Source organism: Cebus imitator, unplaced genomic scaffold (assembly GCF_001604975.1).
Source record: "Cebus imitator isolate Cc_AM_T3 unplaced genomic scaffold, Cebus_imitator-1.0 Scaffold549, whole genome shotgun sequence".
NCBI lineage: Eukaryota > Metazoa > Chordata > Mammalia > Primates > Cebidae > Cebus > Cebus imitator.
Window position 1 is genome coordinate 328,609 of NW_016107864.1, and position 26,289 is coordinate 354,897.

Genomic DNA, 26,289 nt, shown 5'->3' on the forward strand with positions numbered 1-26,289 from the left:
GGCTAATTTTTTTTGTATTTTTAGTAGAGACAGGATTTCACCATGTTGGTCAGGCTGGTCTTAAACTCCCAACCTCGTGATCCACCTGCCTCACCCTCCCAAAGTGCTGGGATTAGAGGTGTGAGCCACCATGCCTGGCAATTTGTTTCCATTTCTTACTTTGGGTTTAATTTGTTCTTCTTTTGTTAGTTTCCTTTAGACAGCAATATTGATATATAATTGATATACAGTAAAAGGCATATATTTAATGTATGCAACTTATGAATTTTGAGACAGCATATGCTCATGAAACCATCATCACAATCAATGTAGTGCATGTATCCACCACTTCTAAAAGTTTCTTTATGTCCCATTGTTTTATTGTTTGTGGATTTCTTTTCTGTGATAAAAACACTTAACATAAAATTTATCCTCAACCACTTTTCAGTGCATAATATAGTACTGTTAACTATATTATGCCATAGTGCAGATCTCTAGAACTAACTCATCTTGCATAACAGAAACCTTGTATCAACTGAACACAACTCCACACCTCCCTCTCCCTCTGGTCCCTGGTAACTACTACCTAATACCTGTTTCTGAGTTTGATTATTTTAGGTACCTGATAAGTGAAATCATGTAGTATTTATCTTTCTGTGACTAGTTTATTTCACTAAGCATAATGTCCTTCAAGGTCATGCAAGTTGTGGCAGATGGCAGAATTTCCTTCTTTTTTAAGGCTTAATAATATTCTATTGTGTGCAAAAAAAATCACAGATTTTCTATATCCATTCATCTTTCAATAGGTATTTCAGTTGCTTCCATAACTTAGCTATTGTGACTGATGTAATAAACACAGGAGTACAAATATCTCTTAGAGATTCTTATTTCAGTTCTTTGGAGTATATGCCCAGAAATGGGATTGCTAAATTATGTGGTAGTTCTATTTTTAACTTTTTGAAGAACCTCCCTACTACGCTTCACAGCAGCTGCATCATTTTACTTTCTCACCAGCAGTGTAAAAGTGTTCCAAGTATTATACCTTCTCACCAAAATTCAACTTTTGTCTGTTTGGTGATATGAGGTGATACCTCATTTCATTTGATTTGTATTTCATTGGTATTTAGTTATGCTGAGCATCTACTCATATAACTGCTGACCATTTGTATGTCTCTATCAGGGAGATATCTATTTGGGTTTTTGAATGTATTTTAATTAAGTCATACTTTTTTTGCTATTTGTTTGTAGTAGTTCCTTATATATTTTACGTAATAACCCCTTAGCAGATACATGGTTGGCAAATCTTTTTTCTCATTCTGTAGGTCACCTCTTTACTCTGTTGATTGTTTCCTTTCTTGTGCAGAATTATTTTTGTTTCATATAGTTCCACTTGTCTATTTTTGCTTTTATTTCTCGTGCTTTTGGTGTCATAGCCAAGAATCATTGTCAGGACCAATGTCGTGGAGGTTTCTCCCTGTGTTTTCTTTCTGGAGTTATGCAGTTTCAGGTCTTACATTTAAGTCTTTACTCCATTTTTAGCTTATTTTTGTGTATAGTATAAGATAGGGAGCCTATTTCATTCTTTTGCTGTTGACATCCATTTTTCCCAACACAATTTGTTAAAAAGACTACCTTTTCTCCCTTGTGTATTATTGGTATTCTTTCAAATATCTGTTAAGTACATATGTGTGGATTTCATTATTGGTTCTATATTCTATTCAATTGTTTTATATATCTATATGTATGTCAGTTTTAATTATTGAAGCTTTGTAATATATTTTGAAATCAGAAAGTATGATAACTGTAACTTTGTTCTTTCTATTCTAGAGTGCTTTGACTATTCTGGATCTTTTGTGGCTCCATTTGAATTTTAGAATTGTTTTTTTCTATTTCTCTAACAAATGCCATTGGGATTGTGAAGGCAATAGCATGAAATCTACAGACTGCTTTGGGTAGAATGGGCATTTTAACAATATTAAGTCTTCCAATCCATAAACATGGGATGTGTTCTCATTTGTTGGTGCCTTTAATCTCTTTCATTAATACTTTTTTGTTTTCTGTATGTAAGTCTTTCACTTTCTTGGTTAATTATTCTTATTTTATTCTTTTTGATGCTACCATAAATGAGATAGCTTTTATTTTCTTTTCAGATAGTTCATTGTTATTGCCTAAAAATACTACAGTTTTTTGTAGGTTAATTCCATATTCTGCAACTTTACCAAATTCATTTATAGGTTTTAACAGTTTTTTGGTGGTCTTTAGGATTTTCTACATATAAGATTATGTGACATTCATATGATCTCCATTATTAGTTCATTGGCTATAAGTTTTTAGCAGTTGTTCTAAAGATTATAATAAACATTTATAAACAGTACCACAAAGTGTTAGATAAAGTATATGAAAGTATACTGTTGTTAGTTTCTTAACCTATATATGAAGTACAAAAACATGATTTAAAGATTAATCATGATAAAAATACATATTATAAGCCTTAGTGCTACCATCAAGCAATAGCAACACAGGTACTGTTTAGCCCTATCAATGTTATCCAATTTCCTCTGTTTTGACAATTTTGAGACCAGCACCCCAGTCCTACTTTGCTAATATGCAATATTCTATTTTGTTTTGTGTGGATATTGCCATGGACTACATTGTGCCTCTCAATTCATATATTGAAGCTGTAACTCCCAATATGATGGTTTAGAGATGGAACCTTTGGAAGCAATTAGGATTAGATTTGTGTATAAAGGTAAGGCCTCTGTGATGAGGTTAGTACCCTTATAAAAAGAGAAAGAGATGTCTCCCTTCTCTCTCTCTCTCTTCCTCCTCATGCACACAAAGAAGAGGTCATGTAAGCACACAGCCAGATGGTCATCATCTACAAGCCAAGAGAAGCGGCCACAGAATAAAACCTACCTTGCCAGCACCTTAATCTCGAACTTCCCACCCTACAGAAATGTAAGAAATAAGTTTTTACTGCTTAAACCCCCATCTATAATACTTTGTTATGGGGGACTAATACAGGTATTAACAGAAATCTCCCTAAATGGGTGGAATTACACTTTACAGAAAACCTTTCCATGTTACATAAGGCTAAATATAGATGAATGTGAAAATCTTCCTTATGTCATTTGCCAATAACTGCAGGAAATGATGTTAAGGAAGAAAATACTAGTAAATTTAAAATTAGCAATAGATTTTTAAATGTTAATATGATAAAGAAAGCTATTTACTGCAAGCATAAGCCAGTGGGCTTCAAGTTCAGGCGCATGTAAATAAACATGGTTATGGGAATTACTTGTGTAATGTTGCTCTAGTATTCTGTATGGTAATCTAGAGAAAGAAACTCCATCATTAGAATTTAATGTTGTTGTTGATTTAGAAGGGTAATAATTTATATTTTTATTTAACTTCCCTACAGTACTTGGCATTACATTCTGCATATTTTAACTGCTCCTTAATATTTGTTAACTCTATTTAATTTTATTTCTTTCAATTATACATTGCTTCCATCTTGTAATCTTTTTTAAAAGGCAGAACACTGTATTACAGTGTTCTCATTCTATTTGAGAATATAGAATAATAAAGCATACTCAAGATAACAGAGACCTTGGATGGATTCCATTGTAGAGAATGTAAGCAGGTCATTTCACCTCTTCAGAGTTCTGTTTCATCTTCAGGAAAACAACATGGTTGGCAAGATGATCCCATAATCTCATGCATTCATTCATTAAATGACACTGTTTCTTAAGTAGCCATTTTATTACAAACATTAAACTAGGCACATATAATAAATCTCTGGCTTCATGAAACTTTATAAAACTAGGTTTGTTTGTATATATATTTTTTGAGATGGGATATTGCCCTGTCACCCAGGCTAGACAAGCTGGAATGCAGTGGTGCAATCACAGCTCACTGCAGTCTAGACCTCCCAGGATCAAGCAATCCTATCACTTCAGCCCTCCAGTAGCTAGAACTACAGGTGCATGCTACCACACTCAGCTGTTTTTTTCTGCATTTTCATAGGCAGGGTTTCACCTTTGGCTCAGGCTGAACTTGAACTACTCAGCTCAAGTGATCCATCTGCCTCAGCCTCCCAAAGTGCTAGGATTACAGGCGTGAGCCATCATGTCTGGCCAGAATTTTTAAAAGTATTATTTCATCTCATTGCATCATCAGAAACCTTATCATCTTGCAATGCAGTATATGTTAGGAGAAAATGATTATGGCATATAGGATACTATGAAGCAGAGACTGGAAGGCTGAAGATCACATTATCCAGATTCCCTTGAAGCTGAGATTCTGGATACGTTTATGTTTCACCAATCAGACATACAAGCGTGAAATCTGAATTTAAATGGAATTAAGTAGAGAGAAACGTCAGGTGTGAAACCTCTATCTTGCTGGTGTGGGTCACAGAAAAACAGAGAAGGTATGGAACTTGCTGTAGCAGCAACCTCTCGGTTCAGCAATCAGATTCCTGGTTATGACGGAAACAGCAAAACCCTTAGAGACAAAGTTCTGTTATGTGGTTTTGCAAGTGATTTTTGGAAGTTCTGACTAAAAGTCTTTATTTCATTTATTCCCCAAATTCTGTCAGCCATTTAGCACACATTCATAAATTTCTTTCTGCTGAAATTAGCTACCATAGTCAGTACTCTGCAGCCAAACACTGACCAACAGAATTGACTAAAAAAAGAGAAAATATACTTGGGAATAATTGTATAATAGTCCAAGTTGAAAGTTTCCTGGCTGATCTGAAATTATTAGTGAACTGAGAGATGGTTGCATAAGTGTTTAAGAATAATGGATTTCTTTTCAGTAGGACTTCTCAAAAATTTTAAATGGTTAATTTATATTTTAAATCATATTATATAGCATTTCCCCAATGTATTTAACCAGGAAGTTAACTGTTCATTTCAGAGGAAATCTATTATCAACTGGAGAAACACAGTTTGTGAAACACTGGTCTCATGTATTACCCAGTAATCTCAGCCAACAACTTTTGCTCTTGTTCCAAGTCTATTTGTTCCAAGCAATCTATTTAGACTTTTATTTTCCATACATCTTGTTGTCATGCTGTAATAAGTAGTTTTCTAAAGAGGAATATCAATCTTCAGCCAGTTGCAAAGAGTGTGTATTCTTTCATTGTAAGTTGATGACATTATTTGCTTGGACAAATTAATTTCTTTTCAGTCTGGATAGAATAGTGAAAATGAGATATAAAGGCAACACCAGTTTGTTTCAAGAGCTGACAGAAATAAAAGTGAAAATACTGAGATGATAAATAGATTTTGTCTTTATTTTCCAGTTTTTGTGTAGATTGAAATGAGTTTAAGGGGGGTAAGCCTTGTGAAAGTCAGAAGGAACTCTGAGTGTGTTTGAGATGAGAAAATATTTAATTACAACAAAATCTTGGGCACTGAGATCAGCCTTAGCTGTACAAAATTAATGACCCCATAGTGTAATGTGCTAAGTGTTATCATTTTCTAGAGTAAAGAGAGAAGTTAATTTAGCCTACAGTGGTCAGGAAAGTAATTGCAGAAGATAAGATGTTCAAGTTCTAGCAAGCTTATTATAGCTAGAGTTGACTAGGGTAGAGTGGAATGTAAACAAGATGATTGAGGGTGGGGCAGTGTGATTGCAGACCTGGACATAATTTCTACAGATCTAATGAATTCTGAAAAGCATAATCAAGGCTCACTACTTGACTCTGTATCACAAAATAAATCAAATGCTTAGAAAAAAATAATATCAGTGTCAGTATTATGATTAGTTATCATGAATAAACTTAGATAATATTGTTAAAATTACAAATTCATAAAATGTTAGAATTAAAAGGACCTTTTGAAACTAGGTTATTCAAATCCTATACCCATCTTTCCACCTACAATTTAGTTGGGTTGAATGAACATTGTATAATGGAAGCTGCTGATGTCCTGCCCGTATTCTCTTTGCTACCCACTTCCCTGACCCTTCCAGTTGCTGGAAGTAGTAGTGTTGCCTGCCACCCACAGTTTCTCCCTTCTAAAAAGAACTGTCCTTGGTCACTGGCAGTCTCGTTTCTCAGGAGGTCAGCTAACCTCACTGTCTATCGTTCCATTGAACCTTGGACAAAAAAAAAAAAAAAAAAGTGACTGATGCAGGAGTACAAAAGGCCACTGCCTTACTCCAAGAGGATATTTACACTGTAGTAGACTTTTCTCCAGAGATTCTGTGAAATCGGAATCAAGCTAGTCTCAAGCTGAGACAATCTTTTGTTAGCTTTTTCCCCTGCCCATCTTGCTGTCTCTGCTCACCTCCTTGTAAGAACATGGAGAGTAGCTAGAGTTGTATTAGTGGAGCAGTTGGATGCTAACTTCAATAATCAGGGAAGCCCCTCTGGGAACAAGATGCTTAGGCTTCTGTATGAATAAAAATGAACTAGCAGGAGCAAGAAAAAGACAACAGTTTAGGGGAAATTGTTAAAAAACAACAGTGTCGAAAAACAGTGAGTAAGAGGAAAAGCAAAAGAAGCTGTGATCTGAGAGGTGGTCAGAAGTCACATAGGCCATGGTAGGACATTTGTATATATATCTATACATATACTTTAAAATACATTGCCAGCTTTGTGAGGATGGAGTTTAGAAAAGCAGGAATCGAAGCACAAAGACCAGTTAGGATGCTAACATAATAGTCCAAATGACTTCAATGCACACAGACATGCTGCAAAAGGAAAGATTCAGGACGTATGTGGCAGGTACAAATGATGTCATTTGCTACTGATTTGGGCATGGGGAGTGAGCAGAAGAGAGCAATTGAAAACAACTCCTAACGTTTTGGCTTCAGCAACTGAGTAGATAATGATAGCTTTTACTGAGATGACGGAGATTATGTGAGAAATACATTTACTGAAGGTGGATAAGAGTTAACAGTTCTTCTTTGGAAATGATAAATTTGAAATGCCTATTGATAATCAAAGTGAAAATGTCATGAATTTAGTTGTGTATGCAAGTCTGGAGCTCGGGAAAGATGTCAAGATGGAAATCTGGAAGCCATTAGCATACAAGTAGTTCTTAAAACACTAGAACTGGAGGGTACTTTCTATAGGTAAAAATGTAAGTAGGGAACAGAAACAAACCTGAGATTAAAAACTAAAGTACATCAATAATTAGAGGTTGAATAGGATAATTGAAGCCAGAAAAGGAGATAGAATGGGGTCTCAATGAGGCAGAAAAAGAAATGTGTGGTGTCAAGGAAGGCAGAATAAATAAATGTTTCAAAAGAGCCGAAGTGACTGCTGGTCAAGAGTTCCTAAGGGCTAAGTCAAACCTGAAATTAACCACTATACTTGTTGTCTTGACTAGAGCTTATTGAAAGTAGTAGTGGAAACAAAGACCAGGGTGGGAGTATGTTGAAGAGGGAGTGAGGCGGGTGGCAGAGAGACAGGGAGTCAAAAAGGTTCATTTGTGCTTCTATTTATGTAACTTCTACAGATTCTGAATGATAAAGCAAATAATTTAATAAAAAGTAAAACGGCTGAGGAGGGAGACATAAACTAATCAAGATCAGAGGAATTGTGAAAATAAAAAAGAATGGAATCAAGAGTTAAAGAAGGGAAGGGGCCTTCAAAGAAATAGCATCTCATCTCTTATAACAAAAGAAAAATAATAATTTCTAAATTCTCCTTGCTAGTATATAAAATTACCATGTATTTTTGTATATTGACCTTACCAGTCATTTTTACTTTTATGTTTTAGTTTGAATAATTTCTACAGACATCTTCCAGTTTACTTTTTTTCTCGGCTGCATTCAGTCTATAAATTTTCAATATTCTTTCCCTTATCACGTTTTAAAATTTCTAGCAGTTTCACTTGATTATATTTATTGTTTCGATCTCTATGGTGAAATTCATCTCTTTATGCATGTCATCTTCCTTTTTCCTTACGTCCTTTAATATATGAATCATAGTTATTTAAATGTTTCTGTCTGATTATTTCAACTATAGTTTCAGCTATCTGACTTACCTCTGACTCTGATTTTTCTTGTTTCTTATTTCCTAACAATGGGGTCATTCTTTCTTGTTTTGTAGGTATAGAACATAATTGTTACCGAACATTGGTAATTGTGTGTGGAAAAGCAGTAGATACAAAAGTAAATAGGATTTACACTTGGAAATGTGTGTACCTCTACTTCTGAGCTGAGTCAATCTAGTTAGTAGTCAGGGTGTATTTGGTAATTGTTTTTGTTACTGTTACCTGAAGTGTGCCACACACTTCCAATTCCTCCAATGATGGGATATGTACATTGTGCTTAGAGTGGGTCCTTAGGTACCAGAACGTTTTTTCAGTGTTACTGCTCCATCCCCTGCTTTCAGCCATTTCCTACCACAGAAAGAATCTCTTGCCACCCTTTGTCCTGGTCCCAGTTTGTAGAAAATTATTGCTGGTTACTCAGCTTGAAGCTCTTTGAGAGAAGATGAGATTCTTGGTTCTTCTGACCTAGTCTCAGTCTTAGGCAGATCCTATACAACTGGGCCTTAAAGCTTTGACTTTTCAGCATTCCTGCCTCCCTCTCCCCTTGGATCCTGCCCATACTCCAGTTGCAGCAGACCTCTGCATTGTATCAGTCCAGAAGCCTGGGCCCAAAAGGTTTTTTTCAAATTTCCTAGAAGCAGAGATATTTTAATTCTACCCTTCTCCCAGAAGGAATGAGTCTTTTTCTGGGTCCCAGAGCAAGAAGGGTTTCCTACCTTATACGTTATCACTTTCACATAAGCAGAGGACCTTTTTTTGGCCCTAGGTGTTGGAGAGGTTGTTGCCCCTTTTTCAGTGTCTTAGGGATTTGTTTTATTTGAGCCATGAATCCAGAGAAATGAGTAGTAATTTGCAACTTACCCCAGTAAGTTGCAATCAGTCACTATCAGCACATCTGCACACTGGTGCCACCAAGGGTCCCGCCTCCAGTCCTCTGCCTGCATACCTCTGGAAGCCTGTGGAAAAGGACATGTGAGCTAGGGTCAACTCTTTTGTGTTTAGGTTCTCACAGTTATGAATAAGCTATCCCACACATTGCTTTAAAGAATCTGGTAAACTTACAGCTGATTTTTTCATACCTGCTTTTAGGACTGCAGTATTTTCCTCTCATGTTCTGTCAGAAATGAAATAGTTCTTTTGTTCCATCCCTTCTCAGAGTGGAATCAAGAGCTAAAGAAGGAAAGGGGCCTTCAAAGAAATAGCATCTCATCTCCCATAACAAAAGAAAAATAATTATTTCTAAATTCTCCTTGGTAGTATGTAAAATTACCATGCCTTTTTGTATATTGACCTTATGAATCATTTTTATTTTTATGTTTCAGTTTGAAGAATTTCTGTGGACAGAAATGAAATAGCTCTTTTGTCCCTTCCCTTCTCAGAGTGGTATGCCATTCATTGGAATTCAGTTGGTTTGCGTTACAATGTCAGCTCTCTTATGATTTCCAGAAAATTTTTATGATTTTGTAGATTATCTAACTTTTTCTCATTGTTAAGATGGGAAAGACATTTTCTTGTCACATTCTACATCTTAAGCAGAAATGGACATCCTCATCTACTAATTTTAGCATCAGTTGGTAATTCTTGCCTGAAAGTTATTACTATTGAGATCACACATTTTTCTAATTTCATTATCATCTCCACATTTATTAATAGATATTCAAAAGCTTGTGTTTTGAAAAAATACAGGTGAAAAAGGACTGTGGGAGTATCCATGAGTAATGAGGGTGCCACACAGTGCATTTCTTGAATTGTATGAACTATGAAAGATAAAATTATTTACAGCTGAGGAAGTACCTGGGAAATATTTTCCAGAAAATTCCAGTAAGTTTTCTTAATTCTGCCTCTTCATCAACATGTAATTAAATTCCACAGTCATTATTGCAGGGTTTACTAATTGCCTAACGTTGAAGTATGTACCATGTCTGTTGATACAAAAGAAAATGATCTATTATCTGTTCTCAAAAATAGTTAACCTTTACTCAACACTTACCATGTCTCAGGAAATCTTCTAAATGATTAATAATTATTACTTTATTTAATACAACAATCCTATGTGTCATGCGCTTATTACTTTTTTCATTTACAGTACAGTTAAACATAGCAGAGATTCATAAAAATTAGGTAGTCTGTGAGAGACAAAGTTGAGATGTAAACCCACGCAATCTGATTCTAGAACCAATGCTAGCTACTATGCTCCACTGCCTCTAAGTGTGGTGGAGTAAAAAGGGCTTGAGATTGGTTCTCAGTCAGATCTGGGTTCTAATCTTGGGAACAGTACTTAACATACGTGTGGCATATGATCAGTTTCTGATAATCTCTCTGTGGTTTTTTATTTAATCTGAAATATAGAGAAAATAATACCAATGTCTTTAAGCTAGTCTAACAATTAAAGGAGAGAACAGAATGCTTAAAAAAAAATCCAGTATTGTGTCTGACATGTTAACTTAATCCTTAGTTTTCTTCTCTTTCCTTTTCCATGAAGGCTCTCAGTCTGGCACAAATAAAATATGTTTCAGTGTGGCAGTGGTATGTCAAGAGATGTACAAAGTACTCTCCTAATACAGAATAATCAGTTCTTCTCAACTGGAGAGGAGGTTAGAGAGAGGTTCACAGGGCAAATGAGCCTGCAGTGCCATAAAATGCATGGCCTAACCTGTCTACTTGAAAAGAAATGATAGCAATCACAATTTAATGCCAGCTTCCTTTTAATCTTCTGAAAATACTCCACTCACATTAGCAAATGTAGCTACTACACAAGTTTTCAAGATAATTTTTTAAAGTACTAGACCTTTGAAGCAGAAATATTTTTGCCACAAACTGTGGGTTCTGACTCTGGACTTTGCTCTCTACTGTCTACAGATGTTTTCTCCGCCAATTTTGTAGTCTTAAGAAACTAATAGATGTCATTCGTGTCCCCTTGAGGTGTTTTTTTTTTTTTTTTTTTTTCTTGCAAAATATCTTCAGGTTTCTAAAGTAATTTTCCTATTCTGCAAAGTTTATTTATTCTAGAGACATTCACTGTCATTCCAGGTGATAAGAAAGGCATTGGAGATATAACAGTGAGAGTTACTAAATTCCCTGCTCCAGAGGCATGTGCAGCTAGAAAGAAGAGATGTTTTCTTGGGGTGCTATGGATTACAGACTCTTCTTCCTCCAAGTCTCCATCTCTAGACAAACACCAGTAAAATATGAGCAAGCCTCACATTTCAGTCATATTTGACAATGTACATAAAATTCTTGGAAAATAAAAAAGAACAGAGCAACATTACGGTGAAATTAGATCTCCTTTTGGTTCTGAGTCAGTTTAGATGAGAATATAAGCTATTTGATGCAATGGGAACCTAAGACTAACACATTTCCTCTTCTGATCAAGTGAAGTTTCCTCCCTTGAGATGGTATCGTTTTTAGGTACTCCTATGACTTAGCTGACTGAATCCTTAAGGTATGAATATTAATCAATTGGGTTCTTTAGTCATTAGCTGTCAGTGTAATTTGAAGAGTTAAATATAATTACTTCAATTATTCTTATTCCAACCACATTATGTGCCTTCTTTTTTTTTCCTCTCTTTTTTTTTTTTTTTTTGAGACAGAAGCTTGCTCTGCTGCCCAGGCTGGAGAGCAGTGGCACAAGCTCGGCTCACTGCAATCTCTGCCTCCCAGGTTCAAGCAATTCTCCTACCACAGCCTCCTGAGTAGCTGAGATGACAGTCTTGTGCCATCACACCTGGCTAATTTTTTGTATTTTTAGTAGAGACGAGGTTTTACCATGTTGGCCAGGTGGGTCTTCAACTCCTGACCTCAAGTGATCTGCCAGCCTCAGCCTTTTAAAGTGCTGAGATTATAGGCATGAGCCAGCATGCCTGGCCAATTCTCATTATTTTCATTTAAAATTTTTGACTGTACTGTACTTAAAGAGAAATGAAATGAAAACATCTTGGCATAGAATTTCCTATGAGCGGTTGTAGTACAGTTTGGGGAGAAATTCTTCCCCACTTTAAAAATTCTATGTGTTCTACATCCTTTCCTCATAAAACTCAGATCACTGATTCATGATCAATAGTTTTCCTATTTGCACTCTTAGGACCAAAAGCCCACATTTATAAGATGGCCAGCCAAGGTTAGCAGTTCATTCTGTGAACACAGATTAGTTTTTCTCCATGCACAGCAAAGGGACCTCTGCAGACACTAAGCCCTGAAAACACTTAAGTTCTTACTCACCAAGATCCTTATTAACCAACCCAGAGCCCTGGACAACATAGCTATCTTATCCCCAAAGGTTTGAAATTAGGAGAGATGTGAGTCCCTCAATTTGTCCGAAGAAAAATAAAGTTGCCTGTCAGAAGGAAGATGTACTGATGCTTTAAGGGGAAGATAATGATAGAACAAGCTCTTTCAACATTTCTGAGTAGTTTAGGAGAAAGGGTTTGGTTCCATAACCCAGAGACATGCATTCCTCTCTCAGCCTCAGAGCTAAAGACGGAGACTGTACTTGTCCTTCAGAGTTATGCTAACATTTTACAAGAAAATAGTGTCATGGCTTCAACAAACCATAGATTTCTGAAGGTAAACAATGGGAGAGAATTAGGTTAATTTTAGAATTTTTATTTAAAAACTAATAGAAGTAAAGGTCTTTGTCATAATGTGTGTAGGGGGAAGGGGTGGCAGTAGGGAAACACCGAAGTACTAGGCTGTAAGGTCTGTGCTGTTGATTTCCAATTGTCATTGCAAGAAATGTATTGATTTTCTCATGCTTTCATGTTTGCGAAAGTTGCCACCTTACATACCACACATGACATTAGCACCACACTCTAACCAAATGAGCTAACTGGCCTCCAACAACTGGGTGATAAATGCACATTTAACTTCTACCTAAATGAAAGTTTGACTACATAGTTTTGCTTTTTAAACTCTGTGCACATTTGATGTGTCCTCTTAGTTACTTCATCAGTGTCATACATGGCTCATTAAAAGCCATTTTTATTCAATAAAAATATATAAAATATGTAGTTGGTACAAGGATTCTGCTAGACCTCTTTTGAGAAGGGGGTATAGAGATAAATCAAATATAAATTGCATATATAGATATAGAGAGTGACATAGATGGAGATGTCATTGTTGCCAGGTGGGCCGGATAGGAGAGAACCTCAGGATTAGAATTGACTTTGGAAAGATGTGTGGGATTTGAACATGAGAGATGGAACATTGCCACCAGAAAGAATAGTCTGAGTAAGGACGTGGCCCGTGGGGCTGAGGCATAGATTTGAAAGGAAATACTGAAGATAGGTTTCAGTCCAGTAATACTGAGCAAAATGCCTGGATTTACCTACCACTGAGAACTACAGTTACACTCATTGTTGAACAATTTGCCTCTATAAAGTATGCTGACTACTTTACTAGTTCTCTTTGTCTGAAATTCTTTCCCATCTTCCTACCTTCATCTCTATCCCTGTTCACTTTTTCTACTTAATTTTTACCCATTATCATCCTAAATACCACTTCCTCAAGAAGACTTATATCCCATCTGAAGTTAGAGCTTTTAAAAATCATTGTTCACAATACCGTATGATTTTCCTGCAGAGCAGATATGAAATTTTAACTACATCATATTTTGTTTAATTATTATTTTCCCTGCTAGATGATAAGCTTCAGGAGGGCAGGAATAATTTTCATCTTACTTAATTCTATACCTTCAGTGTCTAGCAAACTATCTGGTTTATAATGGGTGTTCAGTACATATTTCTGGAACAAATAAACCAACTAAATGAAGATATAAAGACATTAGCAATATGATATACTAAAAGTAGGGAAGATAAAGACTTTCCGGGTTCACAAAAGCATAGGAGTGAGCAATGACAGTACTGTTTTCAACCAGGGTTTAGCTGACAGAGAAGTCTTTAAAGTATGTGCTATGACAAGTACGTAATACACATTTGAGGTGGCACCCTTAATATAAACAACAAAATAATAGCTTCATATATCAAGGACTCATTGGATGCCAGGTTATATATGCATTACTTCATCCAAAGATGAATAAGACATGATATTAGCAACATCATTGATAGGGGAAAATGATAATGAGTAACGCAAATAATTATCTATAATTTAATGTGTAAACATTATCTCTAAGATGCAAGTAATTACTGAGAGTTTCAGAAAACAGAGGGCATGGGAGAAATTAATTTTGCCTATGGGAATCAAGGAGGGATTCAAAGAGGTGACATTAAGCTAGGCCTTGAGTTCATTCAGCAGGTAGATAAGGACAGAGGGGTGTAATTAAAGGTATTATTGAGAAAACTGTATAAAAAATACATAAAACTTTAAAACTGCTTGTCATAGTTCAGGAACAAATGAGTAATCCGTTGTGAGAAGAAAGTGAATAGGAAGTACTCTAAAATAAAGGTAGAAAAAGTGATTTGGGGCCAGATTGTGAAGGCCTTGGCATAGGAAGCTAATGAGTTTGGACTTCATAGTATTCTGAAAACAGCGTGGTGACCACAAAGCATTTTTTAAAAATAAGAGAAAGACAAAGTGAGATCGAATTTATAGTTTAGAAAGATTGCTTCCTTTGATCCAAGATCTGAGAAAAGCCTAAAAGAGGAGATCCCTATCAACAAAAGGCTGCACTTGATTAGCAATTCCTGTAGGTCTCTGTGCAGAATGAATATCATGTGATCTTGGCATTGAAAGACGACTGATTCTGCACCGATCATTCACCCATGCTTCGGCACAAATATTACAACTACCCTTAGCAACACCACTACAAATTGAGATTAAATGTACAGTCATGAATCCTCCCCCTTTCTTATGTTGGTGTAGTCAAAATCTCAATGTTCACCACTGTTTATGAAGTATTTCTTCATGTCTATTTTTCCTATAAAATTGTAAAATCTTAAAAGGTAGAATACAAGTTTTGCATACTTTGAATCCTGGCTAAGATTGAGTATAAAATAAGAAATTAATATATTTATATGGATTTTTTTAATTTCAAGAGGAAAATATGCTTTTAGAATATGCAAGCAATACTTCAGTGTATAAACACACTCCTAGTGAAAACCACCAGTGGCACTTTGTTTTATATATTATCAAATATGCATGCACAAACTTTTTATTTCTCCCTTTAGAAAATGGATTTGTCATACTATGTATATTTTTGATTATATAATTATTTTATCACTTAGACCGTCATGGACAGATTTTCAAATCAGTAGTGGAAAATCTAACACCTACTTTTAAAAATAGCTGTACAAAATGGCATAGTATGAACATATGACAATTTTTTTAACGTCTTTTTTATTAATGGTTAAGGTATTTAATTGGTTCTAATTATGAATTCTCACAAATTATGCTGACATAATTATTATTTGAATTCTTGCACACTTTCAAGTATTATTGTTTTACAGGTTACCAATATCAGTACTGCTAAGTCAAATTATGCAGGCTTTTTTGAAATCATTTTCCAAAAGGAGTACATAAGTTTATACCATTATAAAACGTTTATTGAACTGCCTATTTTCCCAAACAGTGCTGTTCAACACAGGAGCCACTTGCCATATGTAGCTACTTAAATTTAAATTAAAAAAATTAAAAATTCAATTTTTAGTAACATTGGTAATATTTATTTATTTATTCCCAAATAGGATCTTTCCCTGTGACCCAGTCTCCGGAGTGATGTGGCAGGATCATGGCTCAGTGCAGCCTTGAACTCCTAGGCTGAAGGGATTCTCCCACCTCAGCTTTCTGGGTAGCTGGGACTACAGGTGCCTACTGCCAATACCTGGCTAATTTTCTTCTTTTTTTGGTAGAGATAAGGTTACTATGTTGCCCAGGCTGGTCTCACACTCCTGACCTCAACCAATCCTCCCACCTCGGAATCCCAAAATGCTGGGATTACAGTTGTGAGCCACCACACTTTGCCAGCAATATTTTAACAGACCAACAGCTAAGTGTAGTTTTTGCTCACTATAAAGAACATGACAGATACAGAAAGGTCCATCATCACAGAAAGTTCCATTGTCATAGAAAGTTCTATCGGACAGTGCTACCTCAAATTATTGTCAACACTGGGTGTTATGAATCTTTATGGATCTTTTGGGCAATATGAATTTTTTCTTTTTTTTTTGGTCTTTGTTTTTTTCTTTCTTTTTTTTTTTTTTTTTTTGTCTCACTCTGTCACCCAGGTTGGACTGCAGCCTCAACCTCCCACCTACCTTCCAAGTAGCCGCGACTACAGGTGCACGCCACCATGCCCACCTTATTTTTTGATTTTTTTTAGAGACAGAGTCTTGCTATGTTGCTTAGGCTGGCTTCAAGCTCCTGGGCTCAAGTGATCCTCCCACCTCAGCCTCTCAGGTAACTAGTACTACAGGGTCCAACACTGCAGCAGCAATATAGTACACTATCAAGGCCTTATTTTAATTTTGGTTCTTATTCAAACTTAAGCATTCTTAAAGTGTTTATTGATTATTTCTATTTCTTTTCATGTTAAGTGGCTGTTCATATTCTTTCTTCATGTTTCTTAGGATTGCTTGACATTTATTATTAATATGCAAGACAAATATTTATTAACTGACTCAATGTATCTATGAGGTGGCAGAGCAAAACACAATTTAACATTACCGTGACATTATTTGACCCACAAAAAGGGTTTTGAATGTATAATAAGCAATTGCTTGGAAAGAAATGCCTCATAATAAATTATAAATTATGTATTTTTTATCAAAACAATTGTCCAAATATAGATTGTCAACACTTGATTAATAAATTTGAGATTATTAATTGAAACAAACAAAACCGCTTTTCTAAATAAATAATTAAATACATCTAGTTCATTTTAAATAAGCACAACTTTTTCCTGGTTTTCCTTACCTAGGGAGGTTTACCAAATTGAGAGACAGACTGCATTAAGTCCTCCAATGTTTGAAAAAGTGCTTTACAATAAAGATGAGGTTGTAAAGCCCTCTCCCCCAAAACATAAAAAAGGGTACCTCCATATGCTGTAGATATAAAAATGTAGAAGGAATCAAAATGTAAATGAGATTTTTAATGCTTTTAGTTTTAATGATTATAATTTAGTGCTAAGAATTTACTAGCAGCTGGCTGGAAGACAGAAACAATAGCAATTTCAGTGTTTCTACAGCACTTTATAATTCCCCAAAAAATTTCACACAAATCACTCTTTGGGCAAAAATAAGTGAACAACAATAATGAAGTTGAGAAAAAGCTTGAAAATGCAGAGTTGGAAGGTTATACGTCTAGGTTATAGGAGTCAGAAAAGCTTTTCTTGGAATCTTGGAAGCTTTCTTGGTAATGGCCAAAGCCAATATACCATGTAAGGGAGGCTTGCTCAGATTGGTCCTGATGGTGAACAACAGAGGCGCTGCCATCCAGATGTCACTGGGCAGCAGAAAGCAATGGTGTCTGAAGACTAGAAATAGACCCTGAGAACTGGGGTGCACCCCCAAGGAAATTAGGAGAAATCAGAAATGAGTTAATGTCTGAGAGTAATTCCAAATAATGGGGATTAGAAAAAATGGGTCACATAACCCACAAAGAAAAATATAAAGCTTTTTTGACCAGTAAAATAATGATGATGGTGATGTCAATGCTGGTGATGATGATGATGATGAATGATGATGATAGCCACCTATGCTAAGTAACTGTATTTAATCTTCACAACAATTTTTTTTTTAAAAAACTTAATGTTCCTTTGACAAAACTGGCTCAGAGGTGCCATAAGTTGCCAAAGCTTAATCACAAGCAGACCCATGATTGTAACTCAAATCTTTTAACTTCAGATTGTATGACCACAACCTCTCCTATCTCCGGGGAAGTGAAATAGCCTGAGGATCTGTCTATATCTTTAAGCACAACTGAAATGAGTGACAAGACAGTTCTTTAATAAATGAATACGTACAGGGTGAACTCCAAGATTCCAGACACTGCAGGGAAGCAGTTTTGAACTCTCTGGTGGAATTGTGTTTGTGTAAGGAATAGACGCTTTTCTTTAGGGGTGATCTTATCACTGCACAATGTCAAATATAAATGTTTTTCAGCCTCTGCATTAAACTCACCTTGTCACCTTTTTGTCTTTGCTTCCCTCACATCAAATGCCTCAGCAGCAGCCTTGGATTCTGTGTTTTTTTAATCCCTCTGGTTTCAACCAAAATGGAAAAAGTAGTGTTGGGTATATATGAAGGAAGAAGAACAGCACGATCTCACCTAAGAAGAACTGAGGCCATCCAGTGATGAAAATCAAGAAGAACCTGCAATAGAAGGTCCACCCTTGTATTGGGGGAGGGGTAGGAGGCTAGTCTCACAGTGAGATGGCATCACCACTTCGTGTTGCTAAGATTGTCTCTTAGCAAGAGTTTCTGATATGAACCTAATATTTTATTTTCTTTGAATTCCCTCAGATGTAAATTTGAGATAAGTATATGTATCTGACTGGAGTTGTGGGAAGATTGAATGTGATGATTATGTAAGCGTTAATTTTGAAAGATGCAATAATAAGAGGAGACTTTTTGAAGTGATGGCGAGTCATTCCCTCCTTACAAAATCTTTCTGAATTCTCTTTTCTCACTGGTAAAATAAGGATACTAGTACTGTACTGTTGCTGTGACAATTAAAAGAGATGCAAATGCAAAGTGCCTGGCTTATAGCAGGTACATAGGAAGCAGAAGGTGTTAACATAGCTGTTTCTTCACTAGGGCCTGCCTGTGTAGTAAGAGGATTCCTAGGAAACATCTCTGGAACTCCATCCCCAATTTTCTTCTTAGCATCCTCAATGATTTATGTGTAGATACTAACAACTCACTAGATTCTGGATCCATTAAAGGGGAAAGGTGCACATATCCCAAATGCCCAACTCTAGGGGAATAATTATATACATTTTGAGGATTCTCTTTGATGGCATATTCAGTGTAATTATTACTAAATTTAGATAATAAAATATGTTACACAAAAGTATAGTAAGCATGAGTTCTACATAACAGCAATGTAAACAAACATATGTATACAGATAAAGTCTGTTAACTCTGTAATGGCAGAGACATTAGTGTGGGTGTGTAGTGGGGGTTGGGGAGGGTGTTAACTCTGTGAGAACATGTGTGTATACATGAGTGTGCTTGCCTATGCATTGCAGCATTGCAATTGTCCAGTAGGGTGCATGGCACAGATAAATTAGTCAAATAATATATAAAGAGGAGGAAAAGGAACACAGAAAAACAAAAACAGTTCCTCTTAAATAGAGTTTAAATTTTGCTCTAAAAATTTTCTGTACATTTCTTTAAATTTACAATATAAAGCAGGCAATAAAAATTGTAGCCTTCTAGAATAGAGAGAGTTATCATTTGGAAAACAGAAATACATACACGTTAGCTTCCCTTCTACTCCACCCCAAAGGAACCATTGTTAAGAGTTTTCTGGTTATCTGAGACTTTTAAAATATATATATGCAAACGTAAAATTACACATATTCTCTTACCAGGTAACTTTTGTTTCACATCATGTATTTTGGCTACCTTTCTGTGTTTGTGTTTAAAGCTCTTATTCTTTTCTTGACAACTCCATAAATATTCCATAGTATGAGTATTCCTAAATTTTCTTAACCAGTTGCATATTACTATTCATGATTATAAGAATGCTATAATTAATTAACCTTTTTTGTTTTTTCTTGAGGTAGAGTTTTGCTCTTGTTGCCCAGGCTGGAGTGCAATGGCACAATCGAAGCTTACTTCAACCTCTGCCTCCTGGGTTCAAGCTATTCTCCTACCTCAGCCTCCCGTATAGCTTGGATTACAGGCATGCACTGCCATGCCCAGCTAATTTTTGTATTTTTAGTAGAGACAGGGTTTCATCATCTTGGCCAGGCTGGTTTTGAACTCCAGACCTCAGGTGATCCACCTGCCTCAGCCTCCGAAAGTGCGGGTGTTACAGGTGTGAGCCACTGTGCCCAGCCTATAATTAACCTTTATTCATGGAACTGTAGAGTCAAAGTACTACATTAACTGAAAATTTTGATCAATATTGACAAATTGTTCTTCAGGAAATGCTGTTTCTATTATTGTACCTATTAATAGCACAGCAAAGTGCCTATTTTCACACATCTTTATCCAAACTGTATATGATCAATCTATTACATTTTTATCAATCTTATAGGTAAAATTAATATATATTTTAATATGCATCTTGAAGTATTGATCAGAATTAAAAATACTGTATTTCATTTAAACTACTAATTTCTATCCCTGGTTCATTTTTCTATTGGGTTTTCTTTCTTTGTGAGTAAAGAATATGTACTTGTTCAAAAGGAGGTCCGAAATGAAATCACTGAAGACCCTCATTAAATTTAAGTTTCTTCCCTGGGAGAAGCAAATCATTTACAGTTAGGAGAGTAGAAAAACTCTGACTAGGAGCAGAAAGAATGAGCATTCAAAGTTGACAGTTATTGCTAAAGCTGGTTTTGCCCTTATTCTTTGTTCAAATGCAGCGAAGGCCTTTTGTTCATGAGTACAGACATCTTAGACTAAAACCAGAGTTGAAAATTAGGGCTCTCAATTTTCCACTGGGAAGGGTAGGTTCTGCAAGTGGTTGAGATATTTCAACTTAAAAAACAAACATTAGTTTATCCATTCAACATGTAATTGCTAGTTGATGAGATTACAGCAGGATAAAATGGAGAAAAACAATTCTCTCTGCCTTCAGTGGAGGTTGAAGGATAGGGGCAGGTGGATGAATGGGGTGAAGGTAAACAGGGATGAATATACAGACTGATAAGTTTTGAAAAACTTATCAGAATGGGGAGGCAAAGAAGATAGAAGGCTAGTGAACATGTATTCCGGTTATTATTTAACAAACATTATAGTAAAACATTAAATTATTCTTTTACCTGGTTAATTTTTTGTTACTATTTAGCAAAGTTAATAATTAAAAACTGTTCCTACATTGTTTGTTTCTTATCTAGTTAAGTTTTCTTTCAGTAAAATCTCCTTTGCTCTCCTCACCCCATTTGAGAGACGCTGAATTTGCATTCACTGAGTACATACTTCTGATAGCAGTATTATTCTATTTAGCTATAGTAACTTGTTGGAAAAAAAACAATAGATGCTTTGTGATTTCCATGTTTGAATAAACCCATTTCTGTCTATTCCTAAAAATGTCTATTCCTTAAAAATGTTTTTAAATGTTTTATGGATACCCATTTAAAATATATTTTGAAATGTAAAACTGTGATATCAGGATTTCAAAACTAAAAGAATAAACATAGTCAAATTCTCTACTTTTAGGGAAAAGAAAGCATGACTCAAAAGTTTTAAAATATTTCCCCCATGAAAACATTCTGTTCCTCTCTTTCACACCCTTCACTCGTACAAGAAAAGATGAAGCAAGGGAGAAAAGGAAATAGAAATTAACACTGAGTTTAGGTGGCATATATATTCCTACAGGGCATATGAGGGTTTTATCAGCAGCTACAGAAAACACTTCCTCTTTTCAGTGTTTACCAACACCTGGAAGCTTGACTGCACCTTCCACCCTTCACCTTCTGAAGCCACTCACCTCCTCTCACTTCCCACAGTACACCACTGGGTGTTTTGGCATCCATTTTGGGCAGTAGTTACACTTATTTCAAAACAAAGAATGTTGAAAATTACTTATCAACAAGTGAAAGATATTGCCTTGCAGTTTTGTATCTATGCCAGATGGCTTAGCTTCTTGACTCCAAAGTTTACCCTAAAGTAAGAGATATTTGTTAACCGTAAATACTTATTGAATTGTTACAGAGGTCATTTGCAAAGGGGAAGCAGAGGTTCAAGATAATGCTAGATTTTTCTTATCTTGGAGGATAGGAATCTTTCCTTTTATGTTTATAAAGTTAAAAATTGGTGCCTTCGGTATGTGTCATACTGACAGAGCATGGGAACTGGACGCTGACCAAGGTTTAAATGGTGACACTGCTATTTATAAGCTGTGGACTCTCTACAAGATAAATAACTTGCAGATTATTATACTATCTCAGGGTTTATGAGGATTACATTTTTTAAGGTCATTCAAAATATCTGAAATAGCAGGTGTCTGATAAAAGTAATTTTCTCTCTTCTTTTGAAATTCAAATCACTAATTTCAAATGGTTGGAATTTTGGTAAATCTTTATACAGGGGAATTACCACTCCTGAATCTCATTCAAACACTTTTCACAATTATATTCTTTCTTGATTATTCTAAGCCACACTTTACTAGCACAGAAAAAATTAAGTCAAAGGCTCACTGAGAAAATGTGGTTTGCCCGAAATCACTAGCTAGTTAATGGTAGAGTGTGGCCTGAAATCAGTTTTCATGACTCCAAGGTGGGGAATGCCAAAAGCAATATTTCAAAGACGGTGTGCGTAGTCCTTCCCACATTTTTATTTTAAATTATTAAAACAAATTTTTTTTGTCAATGACAACTTTGATTTTCCCTAACTTAGTAGTATTACCTTTACAGTTTCTAAAGAACATATATTTTGATTAACTAGCTCTGAATTACCTTATATAATTTATATTTTATTAATCGCAACAGGGTCCATTGGTATGCACATATGAGAAAGTCATGCGTGAATAGGAGACATACTCCCTATTAATATGTGTCTTTGATACATTGTGTTTCCTCTACTTCATAAATCAACTTCACATGGTCTGAATTTGGAAACCTGGATATAAAGTCGTTTGTAGTTTTTTGCTTCCTATTCTTTTCTTCTCAAAAAAACTGTGAGTTTCTTGAAGGCCAGAGAGCAGACTCTTAGAAAAAATACCAAGAAGACCAAGGTGTTTTATTTTGCTGTTTCCCCTTTCCTTTTTCTCAATATCTGGAAACCTCCACACTTGAGGGCCCTCCTGCTATGATGTTCTCTCTGGGCTTTATCTAAATTCAAATCTTTTACCACTTTATCTAGTATCACTAAGGGATTATGTGGGGAAAAATAATCTTAGCTAACTTTGAAGTGATTTTTTTAAAAACACTTATTGGTGGAGAGGCTATAATGCAGGCATATTTTGTTACAGTTCTCAAAAGTATTTGTATTTTAACCAGAGGCAATTAAATTCAATAAATCTTTATTGAAGCCTATTCTAAACCTGAATAGTGTCAGTTACAGGACTTTTCCACCATGTCTACCACCTAGAAACATGCTCAGAAAGACAGGGAAATAAATAAATTAAATGAAGCATGAAGCCAATATGGTGATGAAAGCAAGTACATTGTGTAGCTGTTGTATAGAAGAAGGAATGATTAAGAATACTTGGTATAACAGGGAGGGCTTTCTCAGTGACCCAGAGGAATTCATTGTAAAAGTGAAATTTCAGATATCAGTGATAAACTAGTAGAAAAATTGCTAACCCCAAGCTAAATTTCACTGTTCTGTCACATTGAAACTTTATGCAAACAAAATAGGAACTTTCATGATTCTTTGCCAAATTTTTCCCTCTGCCTAAGGCACCCTATCTAAGTCAGTTTCTTTTTCTGTCTCTCTCTGTCTCTCTTTCATTTTTCCCTCCTCTCACTTCCTCTGTCTCTTGCTAGCTAGCTCTTGTTCTCACTCTTGCTCTTAGGCTAAAAGCAAAACATCTGCAACCATCATGGACTAGCTATAAACTCTCCTCCTCAGATTCAAATCTTTCTTGCCTTTAGAAGAATTAATGGTTCCCTTCTTCAGGCTCTCCTCACACGTTTCTATAACTCACAGCCTATATCATATTCTGTATTAAAGTTAGTACCACTCAGTTTAGTAGTAATAAACCTTTACATTTCTATGATAAATCTGATTGTTTACAAGGTACTTTCATATATATCATCACATGTGATCCTGACAACAGCTCTTTAAGATGAGAATTAACTTTGTGTCATAATGAGAATATCTAAACATCAGAGATATGACCCAAGATAATACATTTAGTAAGCAGCTGCCAAAGTTAGGTCTTCTAACACTAAAGTTATTTCCCTAGTGTAATTTGGAGACAATATTCTTTGCATAACATCTTACAAATTGAGAACTTCATATACTGGATCTGAATGGAGAAAATAATAAGCTACATATTCTTAAACTTTATAGTTTCCTTGCCTCTTATGTTTAACTACCCAGCAATTTTTATTTGTCATACTCTTTTAACATTTCTCTTCAAAACTGCAAGTTCTGTTTTTGTTCCAGAAATAATCTGTGGAATTAACTTGTCCCTAGAATCAAACTACTTGAGTTTTATTTTAAAGTACATTTATAAAGGTCTTTCTGCAAGTAGATAATGTATTGGATCACTTGACTCAAGTAATTAAACTATACTGTTATTACGTATGACTGGGAAATTTCCTTTAAATAAACTAATTTCAATTATTCACTTATTTATGGGTTTGGGTTTTTGCCCCTGCTACATGGAATAACTAAATCATAAAATTTAAAGTAGATTCAAGTTTAGACAGAGTATGTCTTGAGCTGTCATTTAATGGAAACGGCTCAGAGAAGTTGCTACATCTAACCAGTGGCAGAAACTTTCCTAGATTAGCTAATACTTATGAGGCAGGAAGAAATTCGAGTCACTATGTAGCCAATTTTCCACACAACAATGAGTGTCAAGATCTCATTTTAGTAACCCTTTCTAAAACTCTAAAAAAAACGTAGAGCGAATTAAAGAAAAATAAGTAAAAAAACAATAGGACTTTGGAGAGGCATTTCTCCATGGCATTCCTATAGATCTTGTGTTAGGCTATCTTTCAAGGTTGATCCCATAGCAAAGTGCTCCTTGGATGCTAGAAATAGTGTCTCCATATAGGTCAAAGGACAGATTTATTTGCTGACCAAGGTAGCAAACATGAGTTGTTTCCATTTTCTTCCTGGACACATTCCAGTGTAATCAAGATAATGTCTTTTCCAGAGGAGAGGTGGATAGGTCTGCCAGAAATCCCTAAATAAAACTAGGATATCCTCATCTGAGAGTTCCTCAGCTGTGACAGCGATTCACAGAGTGATCATCTGTTACCTGGGTCCATGTCTGCAATGCCTCTGCTTCTTTTAGTATTATTAAATAAATATTATTTAATATTATTGTGAACTCCATGTACAGACTTTTATTAGCAGCAAATATTTCCTCATTTACACAAACCATAATTTTTTGCTCAGTGCTATATAATTTTTTATTTTCCTCTACTACAAATACACATTAATGAACATCACTATTCTTAATTTTGTCTGTATATTATGTGATTTTTAATAGGATAGCTGTACAGATGTGACATTAATTAATGAAATGCTAAAAATATTTGAGATTCTTATTTTAGTTTACCAAAATGCTTTCCAAAAATTCAAACCAAGCTGTGTTCTCACTAGCCATGTCACAACGTGTTTTCATAACTATAATCTTTCACTTCTCCACTGCTCATGGTTTTAGCTATTCTGGATTCTTCACACTTCCTCAAATTTCTATAGAGCTTTTCAACATAGTCTTTCCTTGACTTTAAACGCTGTTGGCATACACAACTCTTAACCTGCAGAGCTCAGCCTATCACTTTCTAAGGGAGTTCTCTGACTTCCTAAACTACCATACATTATCACTATGATACTGACACTTACCTTTGTGATACTCATCCCACATGGAATTGAGGTTTTATTTCTGGCTTAAATTTAAGCTGCATGAGAGCAGAGGTCTCACTTGCCATGTTCATTGCTGACTCCCTGCTGCTAACACAGCTTTGCATGGCATTAGTAAATATGCGCTTGTGTATATTTCTCAAATGAATGAATCCTTCTTAAGTAAGTGAATTTTTTTCAACGTTCACAAAAATCTAGTGAGGCAATTATCCCTAATTTGACTTGTAATGAACCACAGAAATAGTTTGATCTTCTCAACGTCCAACGAGCTGGTGACAGAGACATAATTATAAGCCAGGTTTCTTGGCTCCCAGCAGATAACTTTTTCCAATATATGTTTCAGGTATTTTGAGTATTTCTGTGATTTAAAATGACATTTTTATGCAAATTGGATTCTAGGGAGAATCATAGAAATTCTCTAAATATTTATTGTCTCTGTGTCTATAGAGATATAGAATAATACTTCTGAATCAATAATTTCTCTATTAATGTTAAATTTCTCAATTTAACAAAATCAGATTATAATCACAGAGGGAACAGTTTCTTTTTTCAGCCTTCTAGGGAACTGTGTTAAACTTAGTTCAGAGGCCAGGCGCGGTGGCTCACGCCTGTAACCCCAGCACTTTGGGAGGCCGAGGCGGGTGGATCACGAGGTCAAGAGATCGAGACCATCCTGGTCAACATGG

The 26,289-nt window shown here is 35.5% G+C and overlaps 1 long non-coding RNA gene across 1 annotated transcript in view; it reads right to left on the bottom strand.

Moving 5' to 3' along the window:
• The window catches only part of LOC119469028, a 56,635-nt gene that overhangs the window by 14,296 nt on the left and 16,050 nt on the right, over nt 1-26,289 (bottom strand). Inside the window, exon 2 of the long non-coding RNA XR_005197850.1 lies at nt 8,856-8,950. This is a non-coding gene — a long non-coding RNA (uncharacterized LOC119469028). The remainder of the gene's footprint in view (nt 1-8,855; nt 8,951-26,289) is intronic.